The sequence below is a fragment of the Strix uralensis genome, chromosome 1, assembly GCF_047716275.1.
Source record: "Strix uralensis isolate ZFMK-TIS-50842 chromosome 1, bStrUra1, whole genome shotgun sequence".
Taxonomy (NCBI): domain Eukaryota; kingdom Metazoa; phylum Chordata; class Aves; order Strigiformes; family Strigidae; genus Strix; species Strix uralensis.
The window spans coordinates 64,170,320-64,197,114 of NC_133972.1; the positions used below are offsets into that span (position 1 = coordinate 64,170,320).

General features: G+C 39.7%; 1 long non-coding RNA gene across 2 annotated transcripts; it reads left to right on the plus strand.

Annotated features, from left to right (window-relative positions):
- Window positions 1–123: 123 nt before the first annotated feature.
- On the plus strand, window positions 124–25,614 carry LOC141953718 (uncharacterized). 2 transcript variants are annotated; one of them, XR_012631974.1, is made up of 5 exons: window positions 124–636; window positions 5,409–5,567; window positions 23,174–23,269; window positions 25,276–25,326; window positions 25,414–25,614. It is a non-coding gene; the product is annotated as an uncharacterized LOC141953718 (long non-coding RNA). The 2 variants fall into 2 exon arrangements; XR_012631979.1 differs by lacking the exons at window positions 124–636; window positions 5,409–5,567 and adding an exon at window positions 17,864–17,937.
- Window positions 25,615–26,795: the final 1,181 nt, after the last annotated feature.

Genomic DNA, 26,795 nt, shown 5'->3' on the forward strand with positions numbered 1-26,795 from the left:
CGGCCGGCGCCGTCACGTGAAGCGGCCGGGGCGCGGCCGCCATGACAGGCGGGGATGGGGCGGCCTGAGAAGATGGCGAGCGTTGGAGGGGGAGGGAGGTGGCTCTGCGGGGCGCCTGCCTGGGCCCTTTTTGCTGAACGATGCCCGGTTATGAAGATGCGGCGGGGTTTAGGGCTGGAGGGCTGTGTATGTGCAGCCTTCAATCCCCCTTTCCCCTCAGAGTTGCTGTGCATATGACCATCCCGCTGGGCTTGCAAGTTCCCTTGCAGCTCTCTCTGAAGACTGAAAGCGTTTTCCTGTGCCCCAGGGAGGTGTCTGCTTTGGGCTTCCTAGTGTTAAGCGGCCTCTGGAAGTACATGTCCAGGGTCTGCGAAGGGGAGAAAACAGGTGTAGGCCGGGCTGATGCGGGATGTCTGGGCCCACTAGGAATGTTTTCCTCACTGTGTAATTTGAGTAGCTGGCTGGAATGTGGGGGACTGGTTTCTTCAGCGGGAAGGGGGAGATAGCTGGGGAAAATGAACCACAGCTACCCTAAAATAACCTGAGCTTCACGGTTAATGTGCATCTGTAGCAACAGGAGTTTACATCCTCACAGGTGGAGAGGCATGTTGAACCCTCAGATCTTTCGTATCCAGAGTAAGTGATCTAACTGCTGACTTACTAGATGAAAGGGTGGTGGGGTAGCTTCCATGGATCCATCGTCGTGCGGGACCGGACTTGGCACGTGTCCTTTCTGGAGAGGGGATGAAACTGGAAGGCGTGTTGGGTTTGTAAAGACTCGTGAGGTGTAAGAAAGAATTAAGTGTCAGATTCGCTCAGCATAGTCAGGACTGGGAGCTTTTTTTTGCATATCTAGATACAGAACTGGAGCTGCTCGGTGACACTTTGAAGATGGCAGATTTTTAGTAAAGTGGAAATTAAACAGGGTGACCCACCCAAGCCTGTTCTTTGGTGGATATTGCCCCTGGTGTCTAGAGATTACGGCAAGGTGCTTTAGAATAACATAAATAGAGCAGCATACAGAACTTGTGGAAAAGCTGTAGCTACAGCATTAAAGTACAGAGGGCAAAAGGGCAATATATAATCAGAAGCTGCAGTGAGAGAAAAAGGAGTGACAGTCTGTGAAGGGGGTAGTAGGTGGATGACAGGTAGGGGATCAATATGAAATAAATGTGTGCAGTTAAATGACATAGCCACATAGTCAGCATCCCCATCAGCCAGCTTTTCATAATTCCTGTTTCATAACAGCTAATATGCAGCTTTGATCTCATAATAATTTAGCCTGAGGACTGGAGGTGTGTGTTAAGCTCTTTTAGGTAAAAGCAACCTCAGCACATATGCTATCTGCTTTCCGCAGAATCATTATCCCCGAAGTCCTTCTAATTTGGCCAGTTCTTGCCTACCTTATAATTCCAGGTATTTAATCTACCCAAATAGCTATTTTAGTTCTTATCAAAAAGAGTTTCCCTGGTGCTTGGATTATCATTGTCTTAACAGAATTAATAAAATTCTACTTTTTAGTGTCATTTACTGTAAAGTCTTTGAGACATGTTTCATTTCTCAAAATCCCTGATAATGATAATCTGCCCAGCCCAATTGCTTAATATACTCTATGATAACTCATCAGTGTTAACAAATTGACCCACTTCCTATGCGCTCACACCAAGGGACAAGAACTCATATAAAAGTGCTGGCAAGAAGTTGTAAACCAAAGTAATCCTCTGTTAATATGAGTTGTGGTCAGAATTTGGGATACATCTGTACTCAGGCACTGAAATTTTGTTTATTAAATGTTTCTGTTGTTGACTTGCCTCGGACACAAAAATGACACAAGAGAAAGGGACACTCTGAGCTACAAAAAATAATCTTTAAGTCCCGTCTCATTTCTTAGATTGGCTCTCCTACTTCGTGAAAAAGGAGGCGAATATCCCCAAACCCAAACAGAATTAATGTATATTATTTTTCTAAATCCAAATCATTCAGAACAAATTTCTCTGGCTAACATGTAGAACTTGTTGACCAGCTGTGATAGAGAAGACTGGAGGAAACTCCAACTGTTCTTTCAGTAACTGGGAGCGCCTGCATTTGTTTCAGTGGTTTCCTTTTATGATAGTTTGCCTATGGGCTGTCTATGACTGAAGTCAGAGTCTGCACATCCCCTAGTAGAGTTTCTACGTGATTATGGTTTTGAATGGAGTAAACAAGCCCTTGTAAGTGCTGGATGGTTTATTTGTAGTATTTGAGGAAGCAGACTTTTATCTGGTTGCTCTCGGGCTTTTCCTTCCTACTGTTATTTTTGCTGCATATCACTTAACATGGTTTTTTGCCTGCTTTCTAAAAGAAAAAAGGTCGAATGACAACTCAGAATATGTATATGGGTTTATCTGATCTGCTCTCTCTTCTCAATTACTTTTGAAATCTTGGGCCATATTCATCAAATTTGACAGTGGGTGGAGATCTCAAAGAGATTATATTCTAAATACCTTTCCAAAAATAGTTGTCTGAATAGAAGAGAGAGACTGTTATCCACTGCTGAGGAAAAGCCCATAGAACAAGTTCATCCCATATACCCTTAAATTCTTTAGGAGCACTCAGGAAAGAATCCATGGAGCTTTTATGGCTAGTCTATTGAAAACATCAGTTCTGTGCTTTGTAGTAGGTGAAAAGGCAAAAACGATCTTAGGTATGTTAGGATAGGAATAAAGAATAAGATGGGATACTGTTGTAAAACCCTAAGCAATGAGCTGATCAGAGGTGTGGAATTGCTTCCTTAAAGAAAAAAAAAAAAAAAAGCTGTTTAAATACAGTCTAATGGTTTAACTTGGAAGAGGATTATGAAGGAATGTGTTAATGGCATAAAAATCTATTGTCATAGAGAAAGTGAATTCTGTGTTTCTTATAGCACAAGATTTAGGCATCCTGAGTGAAATTTCCAGACAGTACATTTAAAAGAAACAAAATAAAATATGTTTTCTCTTGAGTTACAATTGTAAATTGCTGCAAGTGTATTGTAGAGGCCAAAAGTATTCATGTACTCATGAGTGGATTAGAAATGGAAATGGAAAAAATGTCCATTGAGGCCTCTCAAACATAACGGTAATGCAGCTGCCAGCTCAGGAAATCTCCAAGTAATGGGGTGGATTCAGCCAGCAGATTAAGACACCTAAATTTGGGGTTTAGTGTGTAGGTGTCTCCATGTGAACCATGCCTAAGCTCCCTTTATACTCAGTGGAGAACTAATGTGGGATTTAGTTACATAAATGCAGGCATCAAATGCCATTTTAGGCATTGTGGAGTTTTCTACCTGGCCTCTTGCTCCAAGAAGCAGCAGGTCTCCTAAAAAGCCTGTCCTATCTGAAGTCTCACGTGGAAGTCTTTGATACCTCAGACCATCACAGTTGTCACGAAGCACCTATGGCTCACAAGCTGAACCCTGCTCATAGGTGATACAGCAAGCTATTCAGACCACCTTAAGGTAGATATATCGGTGTATTTTGAACAGCTGAATAGCTCTGGAGTAGTTATCTATGGACTGTAGTGAAACTTATATTATTTCATGAAGACGTCTACATGGGGTCACTTCAGTCTAGGTGTCGGTATTGATAGGTTTTTGCCAGGCTGTATCAGAGGCCATATTGCTTAGCTTTTTAATGCTATTTCCTTAAGTTTCCTTAGCTAGTCAGACCACCGAGTTGATTCAGCTGGGATTGATTTAGAGGAAGAATACAGGAGATTATGTATGAAAAACCTTCTTAATACTCAGATTTATTGATGATGTGGATTGTGTGAAGGTTGAGATTCACAGTGCATTGTGTAATGGTGCATTGATGTGTAGTGACACTTTGAACACAGTTGGATGACTCTGTAAGCCTAGAAGATACCCGACGGCCAAGAGTTCTGGGGCAACCACAGATACTGCTGATGAAGCCACCAGAATGACAGATTCTTAAACCATTAGATCCTGTAGCTGAAAGGGATTTTTTTCATGAAGGTAAATCAAAACTAATTTGGTTGATGACAGGCTTTCCACCCTTCTGTGAATCAGACCAGTTAGATCTTGTTAGAGTAGCAGAACTTGCCTAAGAAGAATTTGGGCTAAGATTTGGGCCAAAGAAATTAGAAAGAAAGCTAACTAGAAAAGCCAGATGATAATTAGATGAGCTTTGGAAAGCAGGATCAGTTTTTTCCTCAATCTCTCACATTTCAAATTATTTACATTTTCTCATTGGAAGGACAAAACTTTTAGCACTAATGCTGTCCTCTTGGTCTTGGGCTGATGAAAGCTTTAACAAAACCAGTCAGCAAGCTCTGACTTTGGGTTTTGGATATCTTAAAACAAGCTCTGAAGGAGCATTTATGCTTTTAAAACCACATTGGTCATCCATTGTGCTACTGCAGCAGTGTTTCCAGCTGATATTTATTGACAGAATGCCTTGATAGTACAATAAAGACTCCCTCCTAGCATCACTGCTGTTAACAGACCATCTATATCTCTCAAACGTCCTGCTTTTCAAGATGAGACAGAGACAAGAACAAACCTAATACGATATAATGGGCAGTCCCTCTCCCTTTTCCCATACATGGGACACAGATAAGATCTACCAACCAGATAAATATATTAACATTAACCCATGCTAATGAAGCAAGCACGAAGTTATGGGGTGGAATGATGAGCATATGTGATGTGGCTCTAAAATCTGCAGGAACATGAGAAAGAAGCCAGTTGTGTGAGTGACAGACAGTGCTTGGACGAATTCACAGATCTAAGGATCTTGCCTTGTTTTGTCTTAGCAAGGAATTGCAGCACTGAGCATACAGAGAAGAATAGTATTGTCATGCTCTATTCAATTCCCTTCAACTTTTTTCCTTAATTTTTCAGCCCAATCTGCATTATTTTTCTATACTTCTTAACACCTCTCTTCTGGTATTTTCTGTTGAGTCTCCTGAACTGTGGAAAAGTTGTGTTTTCTCTTTGAAGTGTTGCTGACAAAATTCCATCTGGTTTTGGCATTCAGAATTTCTCACTCTTAAGATCTGGGAGTGAGATGCTACATTTTCTGTCATTTCTTTTTACTGAAATAAAACATTCTTTGGAGTCTGTGGAAGGAGGTAATTGGCTACATGTTCTGTCTGGTGTTGCTCAACTGTGTTCAGATCACTTCACAGTCTCAGGGTCTTGGCCAGCCTGGACTGATATTTTTTTTCCACTTTGGACTGTTTTGCAAGGTTTTGAGAATGAAAACAATCCCATAAACCCCAGAAATCTCATAACTGAATTGACTTTTTCCCAATGAATTATATTAGAACTCTACCAAGAGTTTCTTTCCATCCTTGTTTCTACTCCCTGATAAGAGGAGTAAAAAAGTTTATTTGCAGAGGAGGTCACTCTCATTATCTTCTTTTTACAGATGTGGAAGTTAAAGCACAGAAGGCTGAAGTTGTTTGTTCCAGGTCATCCAACAGAGCAGTGGCAGACGAAAAATGGAACCAAGTCCTTCAGTTCTTACTCTGTTGCATCACTCTCTCTTCCTGTTTTGATGAAAATGTCTGAAATGTAGTTTTCATAGGTAAGTATGTGAGATGTGACAAAGATTCAGACTTCCTGAAGCATGGAAACCAAGACCTTTAGTTATGTCACGTAAACAGAGGTCAGATAGAGTTCAAACTGAGACAAAGACTCCAAGCCCGAGTTGTGGCACTTCTGTTGTACAGGTATCTTTTTGGTAATTCTTTCTCATAGCAGGTATAATCTTCCCAGCATCTTTTGTCAAAAGATACCTCAGCCACTAGCCCCATATCTATTGTACAACAGAATGCTGAGCCTTTATGTTTTTTTTTTTCATACTACAGTTTCGTTTTCTAAATTCTCAAGGATGGGGTTTTAACTTTCCTAGCACTGAGAAAAGCATAAACAGGAAGTATGTGTGACAAAGGATGATTTTCCAGTAATATTCATAATTCCATTTACCTCTATTTTTCCCATTGGTTTTGCAAAATTATGCTAATTCAACTGGGGGAAGTTCCTGCTTCACTGTAGCAACTTTACTATCTGTTGTAGAATCATAGCTCTTGTACCCCTTCTTCTTCCACCCCCCCTCTCCAATTTGTCGTTCTTGTCTGCTGTTTCTGTAACACACCTTAAAAAATTCCACAACTTTACAATTTTCATGAACAACCAGACAATCATTTAGAAACTTCTACTCTAAATCATTCTTCTTTTTCAGAGGCCTGAGATATATTAGCAGTCTCCCTCATCTTTGTATTGTTTTTTCAAAGGAGAATATGTGAAATTCAATAGTAGTTGTGTTTCCTATCTTATTATGCATATGTGAGAAACTGAAGAGAAATTATATTCTTATAGCTAAAAGGACAAGAATTAGGAGACATGACTGTCCCTCAAGGCTCCCTCCATAAAGCTGGGTTTATTGTTCGATGTCTTCATTTGTTATATACAGTTGTTGATAAAATTCTTACCCCTACAACCTCTGTCTATTTTATCTATTTAGATTAGAAGCACTTGTGGCCAAACACAGTTTTTTATTGCACAATTATGTATCACTACAAACAAGGACACCTCTCTTAGGATGCATAGGCAAATCCAAAGCAAAAGAAAAAAAATCCCCATCAGCAATATACTCTTTGTTGCATTACTAACTTGCAGTTTACCAGAGAAATGTGTTAGGGTAGGCTATCAAAAGTAGTGTTTCTAAAGTTTTGGAAATGTCATAAACTTCGTTTCAATAAATGAGGAAAAAGATTAGAAAATAAGTATTCTAATTGATCTATACAGAACCCAAGAGCTGTGCAGATTCTTGTAAATTTACTCCTTATTTTAGCATGAAAAAATATATGATTAAAAAGCTCAAGATAATTTGGGGGCCTATTAAAAAACCCTAATTCAAATAACATGACCTTTGTGTTAATGATTTTAGTGAAGGATTAGTAGGCAATTAAATGAATGACTGGAGAAAACCGTTATTGCACTATCTGAAAGTGTCAAGCTCTGAAAGAAGTATAGTGCCTAAGGAAATTGGTGAAAATGGAAGATAAATACTGCTAAAATCTGTCCTGGATAGATGTTTTGCTGGGGTAGCATAATGTTCTGTGCAAGTTGTGAGATGCCCCCTGGTGTTATAAACCTCAGCTGTTTATTTCTGTTAAGACATTGTACATGGTCAGAGCAGAATAAAACACCCAAAGTATTGACAGAGGACAAGAAAGTGTAAAAGGTAAATGAAAGCTACAGAAAGCCACAAAGCTGCAGAAGAGGGATTGATAGCAATGTCATTTAGGATCTAACTGCCATTTACAATAAGCAGAGTTTGCTGTAAGCTTCTTAGTTTTAGGTAACAATTTTAGTAGCAGGAGTTAGAGGATGCTGTATGGTGATTGGGATCCAGGTGGGGAAGGGGTCAGCAGTATTTCATGGAGGCTATGGATGGAAGGGAGGCTTGAAGAGGCTTTGGAGAGTTCGCAGAGAGAGAAGTCTCCTTCTTGACCCAGATGTCTCTTCCATAGCTCTATGAGGGTTATGGGACCCCCCGGACCTGCCCTTGCAGCCACGTGTCTCAACTCCAATCACCGCAAGCCACAATATACCCCGTCTTGTTCCTACAGCAACTTCTACTTATTTGGGGCTGCTGAGAAGAGAAAACAGAAGCAGGGGAGGCAGCAGGGGAAAAGGAACTATTTCAGCAAAGGGGAAAGGAGGAATAGAAGGTGCTGAGCCAAGGAGGAAGGCCTTAGGGAGCAAGGCTTTCTGTTCCTATTACTGGGGTCAAAAATCACTGCTCTGAAGAACCAGTGCTCTAATAGTAATGCGTTCTTCCCTTTCTTTCAGAGACACTAGTGGTTGTGCAGGCAGAAGGCAAGTATGGCCTGTGTGCCTTGATGTTTCTGTGTAGTCCAGAACCATGAGGAGAGTCCCTGTGTCCCAAGTAGCAGTGCTCTGACTGCAAGGACACACTCTTACAGGAGCCCCAGTTTTCAGGTAGAACTTTATGTAAAACGTCACTTGTTAGAGATGTGCTAATAAGTAGTAGTATCTTGAAAAAGAAAATAAAAAAGTGGAAATAAAATATTTTCAAGGTCTGAGATTAGGCTGGTTGGCATGAGGAACATTTAGAAGAGTCAGGATTTTCTTGGAATGGTCTTGTCAAGAAAGAGAGAAGAAGAAAATTGTAACTAGGACAGATAAACTAGAATTCTGTTCTTCTTTCTAAATTGCTATGGCTCTTCTCCAAACTTAAGTGGTGGCTCTAGATGCTAGAAAGTGGTTTTGTGGGGTTGGTTATCCAGGACTTTCCTGGAAATAAAGTCACATGAACCAGTGGACCTAAAAATGTATAGACAGGAGCAGAATCAAAAGCAAGCGATTCTGAGAGTTTGGGGGGAATCCTACACTATAACATAGCTATTTGTAACTGGGTATTTAGCATTTGCAACTTTGTTTTGGAGGAACTTCAGATGGCAAAGTAAAAAATGCTTGCTGCTTCAGTCAAGCAGAAAGAGAGTATTATAAGCTATTTTCAATACTAAATGAATACTAAATCTCTACCCCTTTTGTATGTGCTTGTGATGCAAAAAAGAGCATATCATCTTGTGTCATTAAGAGAAAATACCAATGGTTTAGCCAGGTGTCTGATTTTAATGACTACATATCTCAGAGATTTATTACTTATGAAAGTTTTAGTTCTCTTGTGGATTGAATAAGTGAGGACAGGGAAATGAGGAAATGAGGGAAAAACCCCTTTGAACAGATCGATATTGTTTGTAACAAAATGTGCAGCACTTCTTTATGTAAAAATTAGTTGAAAACCAAACAATCCTAGTGGTGTTCTTATAGTCTTTGCTGCCAAAAGAAACAAGGTAAGAATTTCAGCTTTCCTTGTCATGAAAGCTTCCAGCCCCTGTGGTCAGAGGAATAAAACCTTGAAGATTTGACACATACATAAAATGATAGCTCATCCTACAAGAGTCAAATTAAAAAGTAATTAAAAAATGAGACAAAGTGAAATATCTTCTAGTGGTTTTTAATAAAACCACTCTTCTGATTTTACAGAGACCAACTCCTGGTTTTGTTAGTGCTCAGGCTGGTAATACTGAGCATAAGTCCCAAATATGTCTCCTGGCACTGCACCAGTTCGAGTTAAACCAAAATATATTATCCATTCTCCTAAATGCAAGCTTCTGCTGTACCATATTATGGAACCAAGTTATCTGAGAGTTGCAAAGTAATACCAGATGGATATTGTAGGTTGGTTGGAATTTGCAGTCTCTCTCGTCTTGCCACATGTTTCATGGCATGGAAGCGTCTAAATTGTATTGTTGGATTATTTGTCTCCTTGGCGCAATATTCCTTTATTTTCTGGTTTGGTGCAGTTCTTCGTGCTTTCACTAGGTGGGTCCCCACAACAGTGCACTGGGTAAGCAGTTTGTTGTATAGCCTGAACACATTTAGGTAAATGTATCTCCCAGTCAGTTTTGTTACCACTTTCTTTGGCAGAAGTTCACGGCACCACATGTTTCAATGTACAATTTAGTGATTTAAAAAACTGATCAGAGTGTTGGGAAGTTCTCATAAAGGGGCTGGACTTGGGGATCTTCCTAGGACTATTGCCTTTCTAACTTTCCTATTTCAACTGGAAGTTAAATGTGCTTTTCTTGTGGCCTGTCATGTACAGTCCTATCGAGTTTTGCAATTATTTTGCCTTTCAAATGGTGATGCAGAGCTGGTTGGTTAGCAATATTACATATATTCTTCCTTTTCAAAATAAAAAATTAGTCATCTTTAATGCTTTGCAACTTTCTATACTAGTCAAAACCAAAAAAAAAAAAAAAAATCTTTTTCTACGTGTGTTAGGTATTTACTGGCTACACAAGAAAAGAAAGACTTTTTACCTAAATCTTCAGAAATTTTCTTTCCAAGTACAAGTGTTTTATATGAGTGTGTACTTACATTAAAAAAGATTTACCCCCTTAAACCTGACCAAAAAAAACCCAAACACAAAACTTCATGTGTCTCTATCCCAGAATGCCCTACAGAGAAGATTAAAGAAAAAGAAGAGAAAGATTAGCAATATTTTTAATGTCCTATTAGAAGGCCAGTCTAACCCAATGGTGGGTAGCACAAAAGCTAGATATATGTAGCTCTCGAGCCCTTTGTGATGCCCTCCCCACCTGAGCGTGTATATGGTTCTTGCCTGGTGCAGCACCCATCTGTCACAACAACCTAGGAGAAAAGTGTAAGCCAGGAACAGGTCAGCTCTTCACCCTGCTAATTTTTGTAGTTAGAACTATATGGTCTTTAAAAGTAATGTGCTCTGAATGAGGAGGCATGTAGCTTCTCTACTGTCTCAGGTTGTGTCTTCACCCTGCAAGGAAAGAGGATCAATTAACCTGCAGAGAGCTCTACACTGTCATGTCCAGGCTGTTTCTGACATTCAGGCTTGTACATTTAAAGCTAGCTCTCTTTATAGTCTGTAGCATTGATTTAACTTTAGAATGGGTAACTATTACCACTTGGGGGCTTATCTAAAGATATCTTTTCAATTCTCACTTCTCATGTCTTGGCGTCTACAGAAAGAAAATCAAACCAGTCAATTTCATTTATTGTGAGGTTTGGTTTTATTTTTTCTTCTTCTTTTGGTCCTCCTCTTATCCAGGCTCATTAAGTGAATCTATTTCATCTGCTTATTTGACATGGTAAGACAATTCATGCGGAAGTCTAGCAAGAAGTACAAATTTTGATTGAACTAAAGGTTTTGTTTCATGTAATTTATGTTTAGAGGGCAAAGAAAGGTTTAGAAAATTCTTGCATTATGTATTACAAAGATAAGCTGAAAAGTAAAATTGATTGCTTTCTTGCTCAGTAACCATCTTACATTAAAACTGATAATCATTATTGAATATATTTAAACTCAGAAAACCTCGGTCTGTCAAATAGTTAATGCAAGACAAGAGAAAGGCTGTCACAGTACACAGAGGGATGGTAGTACTTAATGTCAGAGATCTGGCTCAAAATGCATCCTCAAGAGTGACTATAACGTCAGATTTACTGGTTTTAGCAAGTAAGTAGATAGAATTTTCTGTGTTTTACCCAAACCAGTTTTAATGGTCTCCTTGCCTTCATTAGGAAAAAATTTTTCACAGAAAGAGTGGTCAGACAGTGGAATAGGCTACCCAGGGAGGTGGTGGAGTCACCATCCCTGGATGTGTTTATGGGTCGTTTAGATGAGATGTTGGGGGATATGGTGTAGGGGAGAACTTTGTAGAGTAGGGCTGATGGTTGGACTCGATGATCCCGAGGGTCTTTTCCAACCTGAATGATTCTGTGATTCTGTGATTTTGATGGCAAGAATGCCAACTTTGAAAAAAATAGCTTCTATATTGTTTTAGTTTACTTATGTCTCTACATGACGGTTATGAGCTCCAATAGTTATCTCTTCATAATCAAACTAGTATCAGTTACAATCTCCATTCTTCAGCTCTGGGCTGAATCTACATTTAGGCTGAGTGCAAACGCTCTAGGAATCCAGGACAATGAGGGATGGTGAGAAATTCTGATAAAACTTTGATTCAGATTTGGAAAGTTCTTGTGTGTCTGAGCCTGGAGACTTGATCCAGGTAGAGGGATCTCATGCTCTCTTGGATTAGAGTCACCCTTCTGGTCTCTGGGCAATTACACAAGGTGTAGTGGGAGTGCTTGTCATTTCTAGAGTTCCAGAGTTACAAACCACAAAGCCAGACATACTATATGAGGTTGGTCTGCTCACACTTGTCTGGCACCATCATTTCCTCTGGGAAAATGGCAAAAGCAAATAGCAACTTGCCTGTTTGCATGTAGGCGTGATCCTCCTGAGAACATATAATTTGGCACCATTCACAAGTGAATTTCAAACATCCTCAAGCTATGAGTTGTTGACAATATCTCTCAGAATAGACATATAAACTACGTAAAGCAGTTTTGGTGCTGACTTATCTCAACATTACCTTCAAAAACTGTAATGGTTCCCAAGTCACTAAGTCACCCTGGTCGGGGAAATAGGCTTACAGCAAGGGGTGTTAACTTCTTAACCTTTGCATCCATCCCCTTGTCTGCAGAGAGAGGGTAACAACACTTACCTGCCTCATCAGCACCCTGGGAGATGCAAAGCACACTTATACTTCTGTGTGCGTTGATGAATGCTTATGTATTGTTGCCCCACAGTGGCTGTGGTTACAAAGGGTATAATCCTCACAATAAAGGCAGTGGTGAACATTTCAAATAATAGGAGTTTCTCAGTCAGATTATTAGCTGTGCAAAACCGGCGTTGCATTTAGACTGGTTCCCTGTTTACTACTCTGAATTTGAATGCAGTTAAGCATAGCTGGTGGTGTCACACTTATATTGCTAGTGATGGACCTGCCCCTCCCTTCATAGGAGGTAGTATAGAAGTGCCAAGTATCACTACTGTAATGAAATCAGAGGGAGGTAAATATACCATAACTATTCCAGGGCCTCTTGAGACTGAGAGTCAGCAAGCAAACCTTGGCTACAACACAGAAAATTTGAGAGTTGTTAATAAAGAGGATTAAAGTGGTAGGCATCCTCTGGGCTATAGCAGGATTTAACAAATGCCTGTGAATGCAATGTTCAATAGGACTCCAAAGCAAAGCTCGACTGTAACTTGGAGTCTGCACAGAGGGAAAAGAGAAAGCGGTCCAGGATCATGTTACTCATCTGATTGCAAAGGGCTCTGTTTTCAGCGCTGCCCCCAGGGCTTTACCTGATCTATCCAAATAGAAGATATCTGCCCTTCCCACCCTGCAATCATTCATATATAAACAACTCTAAATACTTTTCTGACTGTTCTGCCAGTTTCAGCTCTTCTTGCTCATTCAGTGCCTGGTCTCCTGCCAAAACAACAAACTGAACTCGTGTGGGTTGTGGTTGGGGGCAGAGGCAGGCAACAGCGGTCTGCTCATTTCCTTTGTTTTTCACGTTTCTCTTTGGCCTTTCCTTGGGTAAAATCCAAGGGATGGATCATTGCTGGTTCCATCATGATGCAGAAGGAACAGACATCACTTTTCAAACAATGACAGCTTTATGAAGCTTAACAGTCTCAGCCAAAGTCTTGATGCTATCATCAGACATGTCTTTCTTCCCAGTCCCTGCAGGTGACTGCAGCTGGCAGCAGATCTTTTGACAGTCAGATTCTGTATGTTATCTCTGTTGGACCAAGCCTTTAAATAATTGGACAGGAAGATCTGGGAAACAGATATGCTATTTCAAGGCATAAATAACATCATGCTGAGTGGTGCAGAAAGCCTTTATTTAATTTAGTTCGATTCGGTTCAAACGTGGTCATCTGGTTTGGCTTCCAGCCAGGATTTCTGTAGATATATACTCAGTTTCTTCTTAGACCACCAACTGTCACATACAAATCGCTTCTCACTGTGCCTCTATTCCTCAGCTCTTCAATGGGAATAAGATATTCTTGACTTACAGGAAATGGAGATAAGGAGTGCTGGGAAGTAAGTTTGTGAAATTTTCTGTATTTGTAGTAATAGAGATCCATGTAAATAACTGAAACACAGGACTGAAATGGTGAGAGTAGTTGCTACTAACAGCAGAGAAATGTGGAGAGCGTTGCTGGTACACTGCCATCACATCGTGTTGTACAACAGTGAAATCCATCCCTGTGAAGAAAGCCAGACCATGCAAAATAAAAACTATTTAAGCTGTTGGAGTTAAAGTGGAACTTAAATTTGGGTACTCTGTCTGACAAAGTCACTGCAATGGTGACTTAGATTAGATATAAGGAAGAAATTTTTTACAGTGAGGGTGGTGAAACACTGGAACAGGTTGACCAGAGAGGTGGTAGATGCCCCATCCCTGGAAACATTCAAGGCCAGGTTGGACGGGGCTCTGAGCAACCTGATCTAGTTCACGATGTCCTTGCTTATTGCAGGGGGGGTTGACTAAATGACTTTTAATGGTGCCTTCCAACCCAAACTATTCTATGATTCTATGGTTTAAAGAAGTTTAATTCTTCAGTTTGCTTATTGCCACTTGTGATGATTGCTCAGAGCTTCATTTTAGGTCACAAAGTATTTGTGATAGTGATCAACTTCACATTTTAATCTACAGGTATTAGCCCAAGGCTATTTCTTTGCTTCCAACACAGCAGAAGTATTTAGCTAAACAAATAAAAAAAAAAAAAGAACCTTGACAAAGTACGCACACATTCCTGTTTGCCTTTTTTTATTCCCCCACCCTTTTTCACAAAGAGGAAATTTCAGCTACCTGGCCTTTTCTGGAATGCAGCCTGGGAGGTGATTTCATTTTTGCTGCGTAAAGAGGAATGGCACGATCCTAGCAGTGACAGCATCCTGCCAGCTAGTGCTGCCACCAACGTATCAGCAATAGCCATCAGTCTGAGGACTAGCAGTTTCCTAACAGCTATGGATTAGAGACAGCAAAGAAGCATCAAATGGTTTGACCTACGGCATTTTAGGACATTTGCTTGCTTCCCAGAAGTCTGGGAGGCTCTGGATTCCTTGGCGTCTGGTTAAGCCAGGGAGATACATTAACTGAAGGACTGTTACTGTTTTGTCTTGGGTGAGGCCTTCTGGGCAGCCAGCTGTTTTATTTTGTGTATTGCACAAAAGGTTGCTTTAAATCTGTGTGTTCTAGGGATGAGGGGTTGGAAGTGAGAGGGTAAACTGTGGGATATTTTTTTCCTTTACACGGCAGTCTTCACTAGCCAACACTGTTGGCAAAAGCAGGCAGAAGAGACAAATTCCCTTAAAATAATGGTAATAAACATTTCCCTGTCATGCAAAGTTCAAGGCAGAAGAGTCCAGTCCAATATGGTGCTACACGCCTGGTTTTAGAATTATTTAGCTGCCTGTCCTTAGCTGCTACAGGTTGCTCTTGGAGCACTATAATATGCTGAACAGTTCTGAAGGTCAGGATCCAAAAGTCTAATGCTGTAGCTGGACTACAGTTATCATGCTTTTGTGTACACAGTGAGCTCCACTGACTTCAGTGGGTTTCTCCATAGACAGAAGTGTTCACCTGGAATTAAATGCTTATCTGTTTGCAGATAATAGATCATTGGTGTCCTACGTGCTGTCCAGGAGAGAGCCTGAACAAAATCAGGAGAACCTGTGAGGTCAGTGATATTAGTGTAAACGTGTGCTTTCTCAGATCATCCCTTTATAATGCAATATTCTTGTAACACAGTTCTTACTCTCTTCCATATTTGAAAGCAGAAGAATTATTGTGTGCTTTCTGCAGTATATCCCTTCCTGCCAAAGCTGACTCAGAACAGAAGGAAAAGACAGCTTTGCTTTTCCAACTATGGCTTTTTAAAACGTTTTTGTCTGATTCTGTTAGGCTCCCAGAGAATGTTTCATGGACGTGTAGCATATTATGTTATTACTGCAGTATATCTGTGTTAAACCCTTTATCATTCCACAGCCCTTTGAAATAGGGAAGACTTATAAGTTCTGGGTTCCAAATGAGGAAACAGTAGCACAGAACTTAACCCCTGTAAGATTTCTCTTGGGCAAAATTCCCACATGGGAGGAGTCTGTTGCCTTCTTTGTTCTTGCCTCAGGCTACTAACGTCAGTGATGGTGAATGAACCATGTGGGATTGAGTCCATGCTGGGGAGAGGGGACGAGAAGATATAACTGCTGTAGCTCCCACTTACTTCAATGAAAACTGTGAGTGCACAGTACTCTTGAAAGGCAGGTCTTAAACGATTTGGCAGTAGACATCCTCTAACTGCTTGTAAGAAAACTGCCAGTGGACATCTCAGTTATTTTACTAGTTTGTTTTCTTCCTGACTGGAAGATAGAGAATGTGGTACAATAGCAGATACATCACCCAATTTGGGGGACCAAGGAAGACATTTGTGTGTAGGTCTTGACCTGTCTTTGTTTTCTTATACAAACAATAATGAACAAAAATATAATTGATAAGCATAGTAGTAATTTAATTATTAACTTATTTAACAATGTTGGCCTTCAGATTGCCATTAGGAGGCATTTAAGCAACCATAGAGGTCTCAGTATTCTTATTCCACACCTATCTGTCTGTCCTGATCAAATTCTTGAGGTTTTTCTCGCAGCTGTTAAGAGATGGAAACTTTGCTTTTTAATAGCATGTACACATGCGTTGCATGGCCAGGTTAAAGTCCATACTGCTAAAAGAAACTTAGGTATCTCAGGTTTCCAGGTTTATATATAGATTTTTTCTGATGCAACAAAATGGAAAACAAACTCAGAAACTATGTGGACCCATCCCAAACTGCAGATGAATGCACTTTAAACCCCAAGACAATATAAACAGAAAATTGTTTGCTGCATTCAGGCTTCTGTCCTAGATTTACCCAGACAGTTCCAAACTCTTTTTGATTTTCCTGTCAAGTTTCTGGATCTAATTAGATCCAACTGCGTCTCAGTTGAGATATATAACATTAGATATATATTAGATAACATGAGATATATAACATTAGAGAATCTCATCAGTATGAGTTTGGATGTAATTTAGATTGTCAGCTTAAAAAATAACATTGTAGTGGTGACCCTAAATCTCCAACCCCTCCATTACTTCACTGCTAGCCAGGGAGACTTGGACTAAAACTTGCTAAGCAAGTGTTGCTTTTCACCTGAGGAACTTGTGCTGTCTGCCTGTGGCTCAGACCTTGCAGCTCAGTGGTGACTTGTCCCACTGAGTCCCTCGTGTCTTGTGGGAGTCCCACAGGTGGTGTGCAATAAGTATTCCAGGAGTTTGCCATTTACCCACCAAGTAATAGAATCATGATGCTGAAAAGAGTGCTGTATTCATATGTCAGATGTGTAGAATCTGTTTTACCGCTAGAGGAGATTTAGGGGTAAAACGATACTTAAGAACACATGATTTTCAATAATGAAGGAAATTACAAAAAGATACAAGATGGGTTACTAAGATTATGTTTGGCAATAAAGTCCTTTCATAGCTGCTCCAACATCTCATTCAGTAAGAGGCTAACAGACTGATTAGTATCTGTCTCTATCAGACTTGGTTCACCTAGAAAACTTCAGATCTACATCTTTCATGTTCTAGTGGTAGAGGTTACTCAGAGTCTCCTGGAACATCTGTTCCCATCTAAAGCAGACTGTCTTGTCACCTGTGCCTGGTAACACCTTTCCTTCTTATCTGCTATGATAGGACACTCAGACTCATGTTAATGAAGGAGATCAGGTCATTTCTGTACACTACTCTAAAGTGCCTAATTGATTCTTCTGTTGTACACTTTGATTAAAACACATTCCTGGCTTCAGTTTTGAATTGGTTTTGGTTTTCCTTGACAGGTCCCTTCAGACAGGGTGCTAAATTTTGCAAATCATAACTTATAACTATACAATGTGCAATTCATAAATAATAAATAATTATTATAATTCCATTTGAAAATGCAGCTGAAATTAGCTCATTTTTAGCAATTTAAATGCAATACTTGAAAATAAATGGATGGCAAAACTGGGAACTGAATTTCTAGAAAGACAGTTTGAGGAACTCTTAGTTATGAGGGCCTTTTTCCTCCCGAGCCCCTCACACCTCTGCTTAGCAAAGAGATGGGAGAGTTTTGCCACTATGTAGATATACTGAATGTACCACTCAAGAGTTCTTTGTGTGCGGGGTTGGGTATAAGAGTGTACAGTCCTCATACTTTTACACCTCTGGTGTAAGCTTTTCCAGGTGTTTTTACCTCTGTAAGACTTTGAACTTGGTACAGAATAAACATGGTCTCAGCACGGTATGATGACCTGTAATACAGTCCTCTTTGCATTAAAACTGCCCGTATCTGACACAACAGTACAAAGTTCAGGCAGTTTGTTGAAGGCTGAACTGGACTGTTCTGATACGATTTTCTTTATCTTATCGAAAGTCCCCCAGTGAGCCAGGTGAGTCCAGACTACTTCTTGGTCTCTGATTCCTTGTCTCAGTCTTTGTCTTCAGGCTGCATGAGTCAGTTTGCTGTTCTCTGGCTACCGTTCTCTAATTTTCTGCCTATTTTTTCTCTGGTCGTTTTTATCTGTGACTATATGTTAGGAATATTTTGGTTCACAAAACTCTGACTTGCCTTAATCCATCTCAGAATAAAACCTTTCTCTCTCACATTTTCCTAGTTCTGTCTCTGAACAAAGCCACAAAAATTTTGATTGCTGTGTGTACTTTGGCCATTTTGGCTTCTCTGCCACCTCATTTCCTATGCACAGAACCAAATTGAACTTGCTTGCTGTTTCCCCACTTACCATTTCTACATCCTCAGAATGATGATTGTATATTAAATAGCAATTGCATCTTCACAGGAATAGTCACAGCTGTGGTGTAGGCACCAGGAGCCTGAAAAAGTGGGTTGTAAATTTCACCCACTACATTTATTACATCTTTCTGATCTGAGAAGTGTTAGAATCACAGTTTAAGACCGTTATGGACAGTTCATCCAGACTTAAGTGAGGCTGGTGGGTGCATGTCAAATGCCAGCCTGGGACTGCTACAAAATGAAAATAATTTTAATATTTTTAGCTCCAGTTATATTTCTCATTAGGTGTGGCTAGTGACTCATTTTTCTGAAAGGCCTCTCTTTGGTCAACTTACTTTCCACTTGACCTTATAAGATTGCAATATGTGTCTGAAAATTCAATTAGAAAAGAACTGAAATACGCTTCTATTATATATTAACATGTGTCCTTGTAAAGATAGGCCATGATCTGGGTATGCAAAGGCTAATAATTGACCAACTTCTGGTGCCATAATATTTGTTCTATTTATTTTCTTTGCAGAAAGCATGCAAACACTTTGAAGGGACACTAAAAAATTTCTGCAGAATACTCATACCAAGTTTAAATAGGCACATTTTAAAATGTTGAGCAATGATTATCAATGTTTATCACCAAGGGCTCCAAAACTCTTCTGTCTAACAAAGAGAAAATGCAGATTTTATAGGTCAATGGTAATGCATGAAAAATAAGTTTACTTTGGCTCATTGTAACACTACAAAAAAAGCTGAAGATTTACTGTGATAAAGGCACATGAAAAGACTGGTTTGTGGTTTTGTGTTACTCACAAGAGACAAGTTCAGCATTTGATTTCAGGAAGTTTCTGAGGGCTCCACGAGGTGCTGAGCATTTACACAACTGTGTCTGAAAACCACTATAAAACAGAAGCTTAACCGTGACATTTGACTCAGATGAGAGGGCCTCAGTGACTTGCAGTGTTTGGGGGAGACAAAGAGGACAATGCTTTCCTATGTCAATACTAGCGGCAGAGGGCATGTAGCCTCAGACTCTCATGTCCAGTGACACCTGAGAACTAATTTGGCCTCCACCCTTGTTTGCCTTCCTTAACTTGTGTGCTTTTTTTTGTTATTCACTGATTGTACTCCCTTTCCTCCAACTAGAATTGCCTTGTGCCCTGAAAGTATTTAACTTCCACAGATTTCATACCACAGGACTATTTCTTCCCTAAAATACTCCAAGCTATTACAAAATAATTTACTTTCATTACAGTAATCTTTACCAGGTTAGTTGATATTTGGTTAAGAAGTCATTCTGGGTCGCTATGCTCGTGGTGGTGCCATACCTTCTTTGTCTTAATGTTTCTTCCAGGAGGTGCCAGGACCTCTAGAAGAGTCTCATAATGTTCAGACTATCTCACAGTCTGTAGGACTATGGTAAAATGAGTCACTCTTACCTTTCCCAGTGAATTTTGGGAGAACTCACCTTTCCTTCGGGGCAAGCACATATATTCTGGGAAAACTTCAGAGTACTTGGAGCATTTGAATAGTTTAGCTTCTGTCCACATTGTTCTAAGGGAATAATGGTCTTTCACCCAAATGAGTATTAATTTTAGTTTATAACTCAAAATGAGTTTGATAAATGAGCTATTCTGTGGTACTTTCAACACAGGCTTTCTACCTTGAGAGCACCAAGATTTTAGGGTTACATTTTTTTTCTCTGAATAAGAGTTAAGCTGGGGGCTATATTTGGACAGACTCAGCTGTGGTATCCAGCTGTGAATCTGACATTACTCTTTTGGTAGTCACACCTTGTTGGGCCTAATTCTGAGATTAATGTTGATATTCTGCGTGGGAACCTATTCCAATCACCTGTTATTACCCATATCATATTGTATATAATCCCTTTCAATAATATATTGCAGGGTGGCGTTTTTTTGCCCCAGTTTCTCATTGAAAATCCATTCCAGAACTTGTTTGCTCTTATACATAAGAAACTTCTTCTAATTCCTGGACTGAATGTACTTTTTTTACATTTGTTCTTATTTCAACTTTAGATTTCAGCTTAATTGATTTGAGTTGGAGCTGAGAACACTTTCAGAGTCATGCTAATGCTTTCTGAAAGAGCTTATAACTCTGTAATTCCAGTGCTCTCCAGTTTTCTTCGAGGAGAAAGTACATGTTTCCTCCTGCCCAATGATGCTTTGATACCAAAAGCTTTTTATTGCTTACAGCAATTCTTCAGTTTTGGGGGTTTCTTTTAATTTGACCTCTGCAACTTGAAATATCTGGTCTCTTGTAGTAGATATTAAAGAGAAAAACAGCACACACTACTCAGGATCAACTTTTTAGTAATTGCTTACCCAGAGGATAAATAATGAAGCAGCTTTACTGTGAAAACAATTAATGAGACATCATTTTTTACAGATAAGAAAATGGTATCCTTCACTCAACATTACCTTTGAGCTGTGATTTTTTGTGTGATTAGTGATAAATATTTGTGTGAACTTTGATACATACTTCTTAGGGTACTGGGATTTCCTCAGCTTCTCTTTTGGTGCTAATGAACAGAATGTACTAAAAATATTTTTCCTGAAGTTGCCCTAATTTCATGGGACATCTGTGTTCTGGTAGGACTAAGCCTTTTGCTAAGGAATTACTGTCAGATTCTGAAGAGATGAATGGGAAGAGTTGTCCCTTCATCTCCAGACAGCTTACAATGAAATGTCCGCATTTCCACTCCCAGGAGTCAAGTCTTACTGCTGACTTGAATGATAGCAAACCTTGGGGATATGAAGAATAGTGCAATTGTTAGTCCAAATACCATAAAGTAAATCCTGAGTATCAAGTGCCTAAGAGTGGCATCTGAATAACAAATTTGAATATTCCATTAAATCAAACATATTGCACCGAGTACTTTGCATTTTATTTTGGCAGTGAGATAGTATTTGTTTCATATGGATCCTGAAGTCCTGATAAAAACAAAACTTCCATTATGATAAGATTGCAGGATTAGCCCCAACTTTAGTAATTAATGGCCTGCTTCCAGCAAAAACTATCAACACTTTTTCTTCACTAGAAAATATAGTTACCTTGGGGCCAATTTTGTATGGAATGCTTGAGACCAGTTTGAGATATATATGCCACATATGCACATATGTTTATGTCTGCATATTAGCAATTCTGTATCTTTACTTTGGCATTGCCTTTAATGTAAAATTAGACCTGTTTATGGTGATTTTTACATATGGATGGTTCTCCTACATTGTTAGTTATACATCATTTAATTCTCTTGTAGTATATGCTAGTCAAAATACAGATGTTATAGTTCTGATTTGGAATTCCCAGGCGCAAAATGCTTGCCATATTAATCTCCTAGATATTAAATATCAGTTCAATTATTCATAATTATGATAATTATGAATAACTGATAATTCTACTATCAGCTCAGATAATTGAATAATGCTCAGTAGATCTTACTACTATGCAATTAAAAAAAATCTTCCACATGATCAGCCTCGTGCAGTCAGGAATAGTGTTGATGAGCAGGGAGCAATTTGACAGGAGAATGACTGCTCACTCTCTCCTTCCTTTCACCCAAGCTGTTGTGGTCCCATAACGGCTTACCAGGACACACTGGAGTGGAGCACCAAGACTTTTGGGACCTCTCACCTCATGATCATCTCCCAGTGGAAATGGGTCTTGTGTGGACCACAGTAATGCTGGAGCATAATGAACATATTTCACTCATCTCAGAGTCTCACACATTTCCCACCCATGCTTTTATGAATATCAGAAAATAAATAAGTAAATTATATTTATTATATTTATAAATTATATTTAAGAAGAACACTGTAATTTCCCACATCTCCTGTTATCAGGGAAGCTTGCAGATATGCTTGCAGAAACAGATGCAGAAGTTGTTTGCATCTCACCTGATACAGGACTTTAATAATCTTGTTTCGATCTTCCTCCTGCTATTCATTCTCCTCCAGTATGTAGGGTCTGTTCCTCTCCTACAAGTGTTTGCTGATTTTAGTCTTCTGTCATACAGGAGTACACTTTTTCACACTAGGAGCTCTGCTTTGTTGCAGGATTTTAGTAGTTCATGATACTAAGCATCGCCAGATCTAGCTGCTCTGTGAGTAGGGAAGGGCGCTGGAAGAGGAGGAGAGGTGGTCCTTTGCTTGGCCTCAGTCCAATCATATCACCCCATGCAAGTGTCCTGTATTAGTGGTGCTAAGGGGATACTACAGTCCTTTCAGTCATTTAACTTTCCACCAGTTCTACTGCTAAATAAACACCTGATGATCTTTGTCTCTAAGTTATGGCTCAATCCATTTCTTGGGCTTGCTGTTAGTCTGTAGGTGGGGAGCTCTCAGGGCTATCATCAGGACTTTTTAGAATGTTATTATTATTCTTTACATGCCATTTTGTATGATTTTTACCAAGAAGCTGCCTTTCTTTCAGTCTGGTTGTCAGCTGTCTGTCACATATTCCAGCTGGGAGAGCTTTCTGCATTGATTCTTGGCCAGTTTTCTCCCCACCACCTGACCCTGTCGCTCACCCTTGGAAGTGTGACTTCCTTGGTCTGTAGAAGTGGATATGACCTTGACATCTGTTCTTTCTAAGCAGATCTTTTGTATCCCATCCCTTCATGACTCCTGCAGATAGTTGCACTCTAACGATACTTCCTATTGTCTTCCATATTTTCCCAGCACTTTGTGTGAGCTTCTGACCATGTTCTCATTCACTAAAACAAGGGATATTCCTACTGGTTGCTTCTGTTTGTTTGACTCTGTAAGATGATTGCCGAAGGAGTAAACAGCACAAATGGAGAAGTCAATTTGACCTAAAAAAACATAAATTCAAGACTGTTGTTTTCCGTGCTCTCCCTGCAGTGCTGAATACCTAGAGAGCTAGGAAGACTGACTGCTTTCTGTTGAAAATAATTAAATTGGCCCAAAATGGGGACCTATCAGTTACCAGTTACAAAGGTAAGAACTACTTTTTTTCATGTTGGTTTTCTTTTCATTTTATGGAGGACATTCAGTAGAAAATACTCCGATTGCATGGCCAGTATACCCCTGTGGATTCATGTTAATTGTACGTTGTGCCTTTCATATGTTATTTCATGCCCTACCTAGGAACATTATAACTATAACCTCTTCATCAGTGACATAAAACAATCAAATAATGATTTTTTTTCATTTTGTCTTCTATATTCAACACCTAGAATTTCTTCTTGAGCTATTCTTCTAACTCGCTTTTTATCCTACATGTATATACTGAGTTTATACACATCTCTAGTGTTAGCTTTCATTTTTCATTTAAGGCTCTGAAGTCCAGGTACTTTGCATAATAAGACATAATCAAAATTTTAATTGAGAAAAAATTAATAATCTCAATTAAGCTACCCTGAATCACGCTAACTAGCATGAAGCTACACTGAATCACGCTAACTAGCATCTGTTGGGAGCTCTTTGGATCCAGGGTGGGGAGAACCTTTATCATATGACTAGTGTCATCTCTAGACATTCATTGCTTCCAAAACTCTTCTGATAAGATTTTAGACCATCAGCTTAAGAAAACTGACACACTTATTTTGAGATACTTCAAAACAAAAGTTCTTTGTGATGTGAAATTATTTTACTATAAATCTTCCCTTCCTGTCATCTTCACCATTTTCTAACATTGTTGGAAAGATTTAAAGCTATTCTTCTGGCTTTAGAATCTCAGACTGAGTTGAAAAATGAAATGTGTTAAATTTGCACTTGCTACATTATAAATACATGCTTCTTTTGGAATTCCATCATCACTATGGTAATGCGCAATCTGCAGTCTTTAACTGGATATATCGATCGCCATTCACGTGTCAGAATGATTTACTAGTAATTATGACCCTTGCTACCTTCAGCATTATACACCTCAGTACAATGTGAAGAGCATTCCTCCTCCTATCGCTCATTTTCTGCTGAAAACAGTAATAGTATAGTAGGACATTGTGTTTGTCTCTTCCTATGGAAGCGGTCTGCTGACAGGCCTTGAAAAGTCTGAGGGGCAACTTCAGTTTTGTTTGCAGAGAGCCCAGACATGCAGGGAAGCCAGGATCTAACATTTCCATCCTCTTGGCACAGGTCCAGGATGCAAACCTCAGATGGCTTTCTTGCCCTGAGACCAACTGGTACAGCAGGGCTTTAGTAAAACTCTTATGTCTGAGACAGAGCAGCCATGTCCAAGCTTCCTACTGGGAATGATCCCTGACCAGTGTTAATTCCAGAACAATGCCTTGGCAGTGTCTTGGAGAGTTGTAGTTGGCCTGAGCCAAAACTCTGCAGAGATTGTGTGGACAATTTAACAATACGGACAGTGCTCGGGCCTGTGCCCAGACGCTGTCTGGTTTGCTAGTGTAGATGATTCCAACATGTCACCTTTTGTTCTGGGGAGATGGCATCTTGGACACTTCACACCTGCTCATCATGCTTGCCTGTGCTTATCATGCATGGAGAAGCATAAAAACAATTTCTGCAGCACCTCAGTTAGACAGAATAGCTAGCTGGGGATTAAATAATGTGTTGGCATTGTTGCAACCAAGACTAATTTGGAAAGACTGTGCTCGTAGTACAAGAGAAATAAGATTTATTTATGAAAACGAGAAGCTGCCATTCACCTGTCATGCTTTTCTGATGTTTGGATCTTATTGCACTCATGCTGTGATACCCATAGGTCCTGCCAAGCTGTGTAGGCAAGCAGAGTCTCAATGTGTTATCTGATCCTCTGGAAGCCATTGTGCAGATGAGGTTTCATGTCATTCTGGGGTTTCTTCCTTTTTTATTCACTCCTCTGTCTCATCCATAAACGATCACCTTCTCATTGTTTCTCCACGCATAATGTGATTTTTGGTGCTCTGCTGTTATTAGTTGATCCCATGTCAGAAAACATGTTTGAATTGTTTTATGCAGGAAATACTCTTGGTCAGTGCAATTTTGCTTTCCCTAAACAGAGCCTAGCCACTGGCCTTGGGCAGTGGTCAAGTGGAGGAGCACTGCTACAGGTATGTTCTGAGACACCGTTCTGAGCCACCAATACTTTGCAGCATAATAAATTTGAAGCTAAAAATGAAAAAATTATTTTCTTTGAGATCTTACAGACCATCCTGGAATTGCCTGCTTATGCTTGCTTTTGGAAACCTCACCTCTTTTTACATCTGCACCACCAAGCAGTAACAGGCTGATGTTTTGGAGCAATCTCACTCACTTTGCTCCAGAAGGGAAGCGTTGTTACTGCCTACAGTACCATCTGAGGCCCAGCACACTCTATGCCAAGGAATAAATTCTGAGATTATCGCACAGAGAAGGCTCACAGAAAGTGTGTTTGTAATTCTTCATCTCTCTGAATTCTTCTCAGTTCACTGGGAAGAACATTGAAGTACTTTCAGATTTTTACTGCTGAAAACACTTTTTGTTCTTGTGCCCACACATATCTGGTAGAACTATGCCTCTGCCTCCTTTAAATGCTCTTTTAGCTAATGTACTGCATTACACATACTGTTGGAAAAGAAAATGAAAAGCAGACTCCTCTTGAAGCCTATTTGTACTTCTCAGTGTTAATTTGCAGGACTGACAACACGCTATATGGGAAATTAGTATCTTTCCACTGGTCTTGCATATAATCTGATATATTAAATTTTGATTGAGTTTATCTGTCTAACTTGTAGGCCTATATATGCAAATCAGAAGCACTAAGTATTGTGTCTGGCTAACAGCCAGAAAGTCTGAATTACAATCAGTAGAAAACACAAAAGAAATTTTCCTCTATCAGTAAGGAGCAAATTAGATGCTCCACAGGGCTTTGTCCATTTCTTTTGAGATTCTTCAGTACTAGGAAAACTTGAGACTGAACAGCATCATTCCAGTTAATGGAATTTTTTTTGTATCTAGAAACCAATATAAAGAAAATATATTTATCTCAGAAGGTTCATTGGAAGGCTCTTCTGGCTCTCAGAACCAACGGAGGTTTGCATGAACCTTGAAAAATCGGCTTCAAAGTCTCTTATCAAGCTGTCATGGTTCAAAAAAGAAAATGTGTTTTTCATTTTTGTACCTAATCAGGTCTCCCAGACACTTACTTTCTATGCAGAGATGACACTGAGAGTATTATTCTTATTTTACTCTTACACTATAGTGATGCAAATGAGAATCTGAACTAACCTGTCACCATAGTCTACAGTACAGTACTGGCACTAACGTGAACCACGCAACGGGGTTCAGGTCACATCATCACGCACCCATCTGATTTACTGTGGTTGCATCTGTTCTTGGGGTGTCAGTACTATGAAGTATGTGGGCAATTGCTGGAGGACTATGGCTGTGGAGCTGTGAAGATGGGAGATAGTGAAACAAGCATTGCAGCTGGCAGAACAGGAACCTCCTGCCAATCCTTGCAACCAGTGCCCATGACAACTGTGCTGTGGCTCTCTACTCATCAAATTAATCCATTGCATGGCCCTACTCATTTCAAATG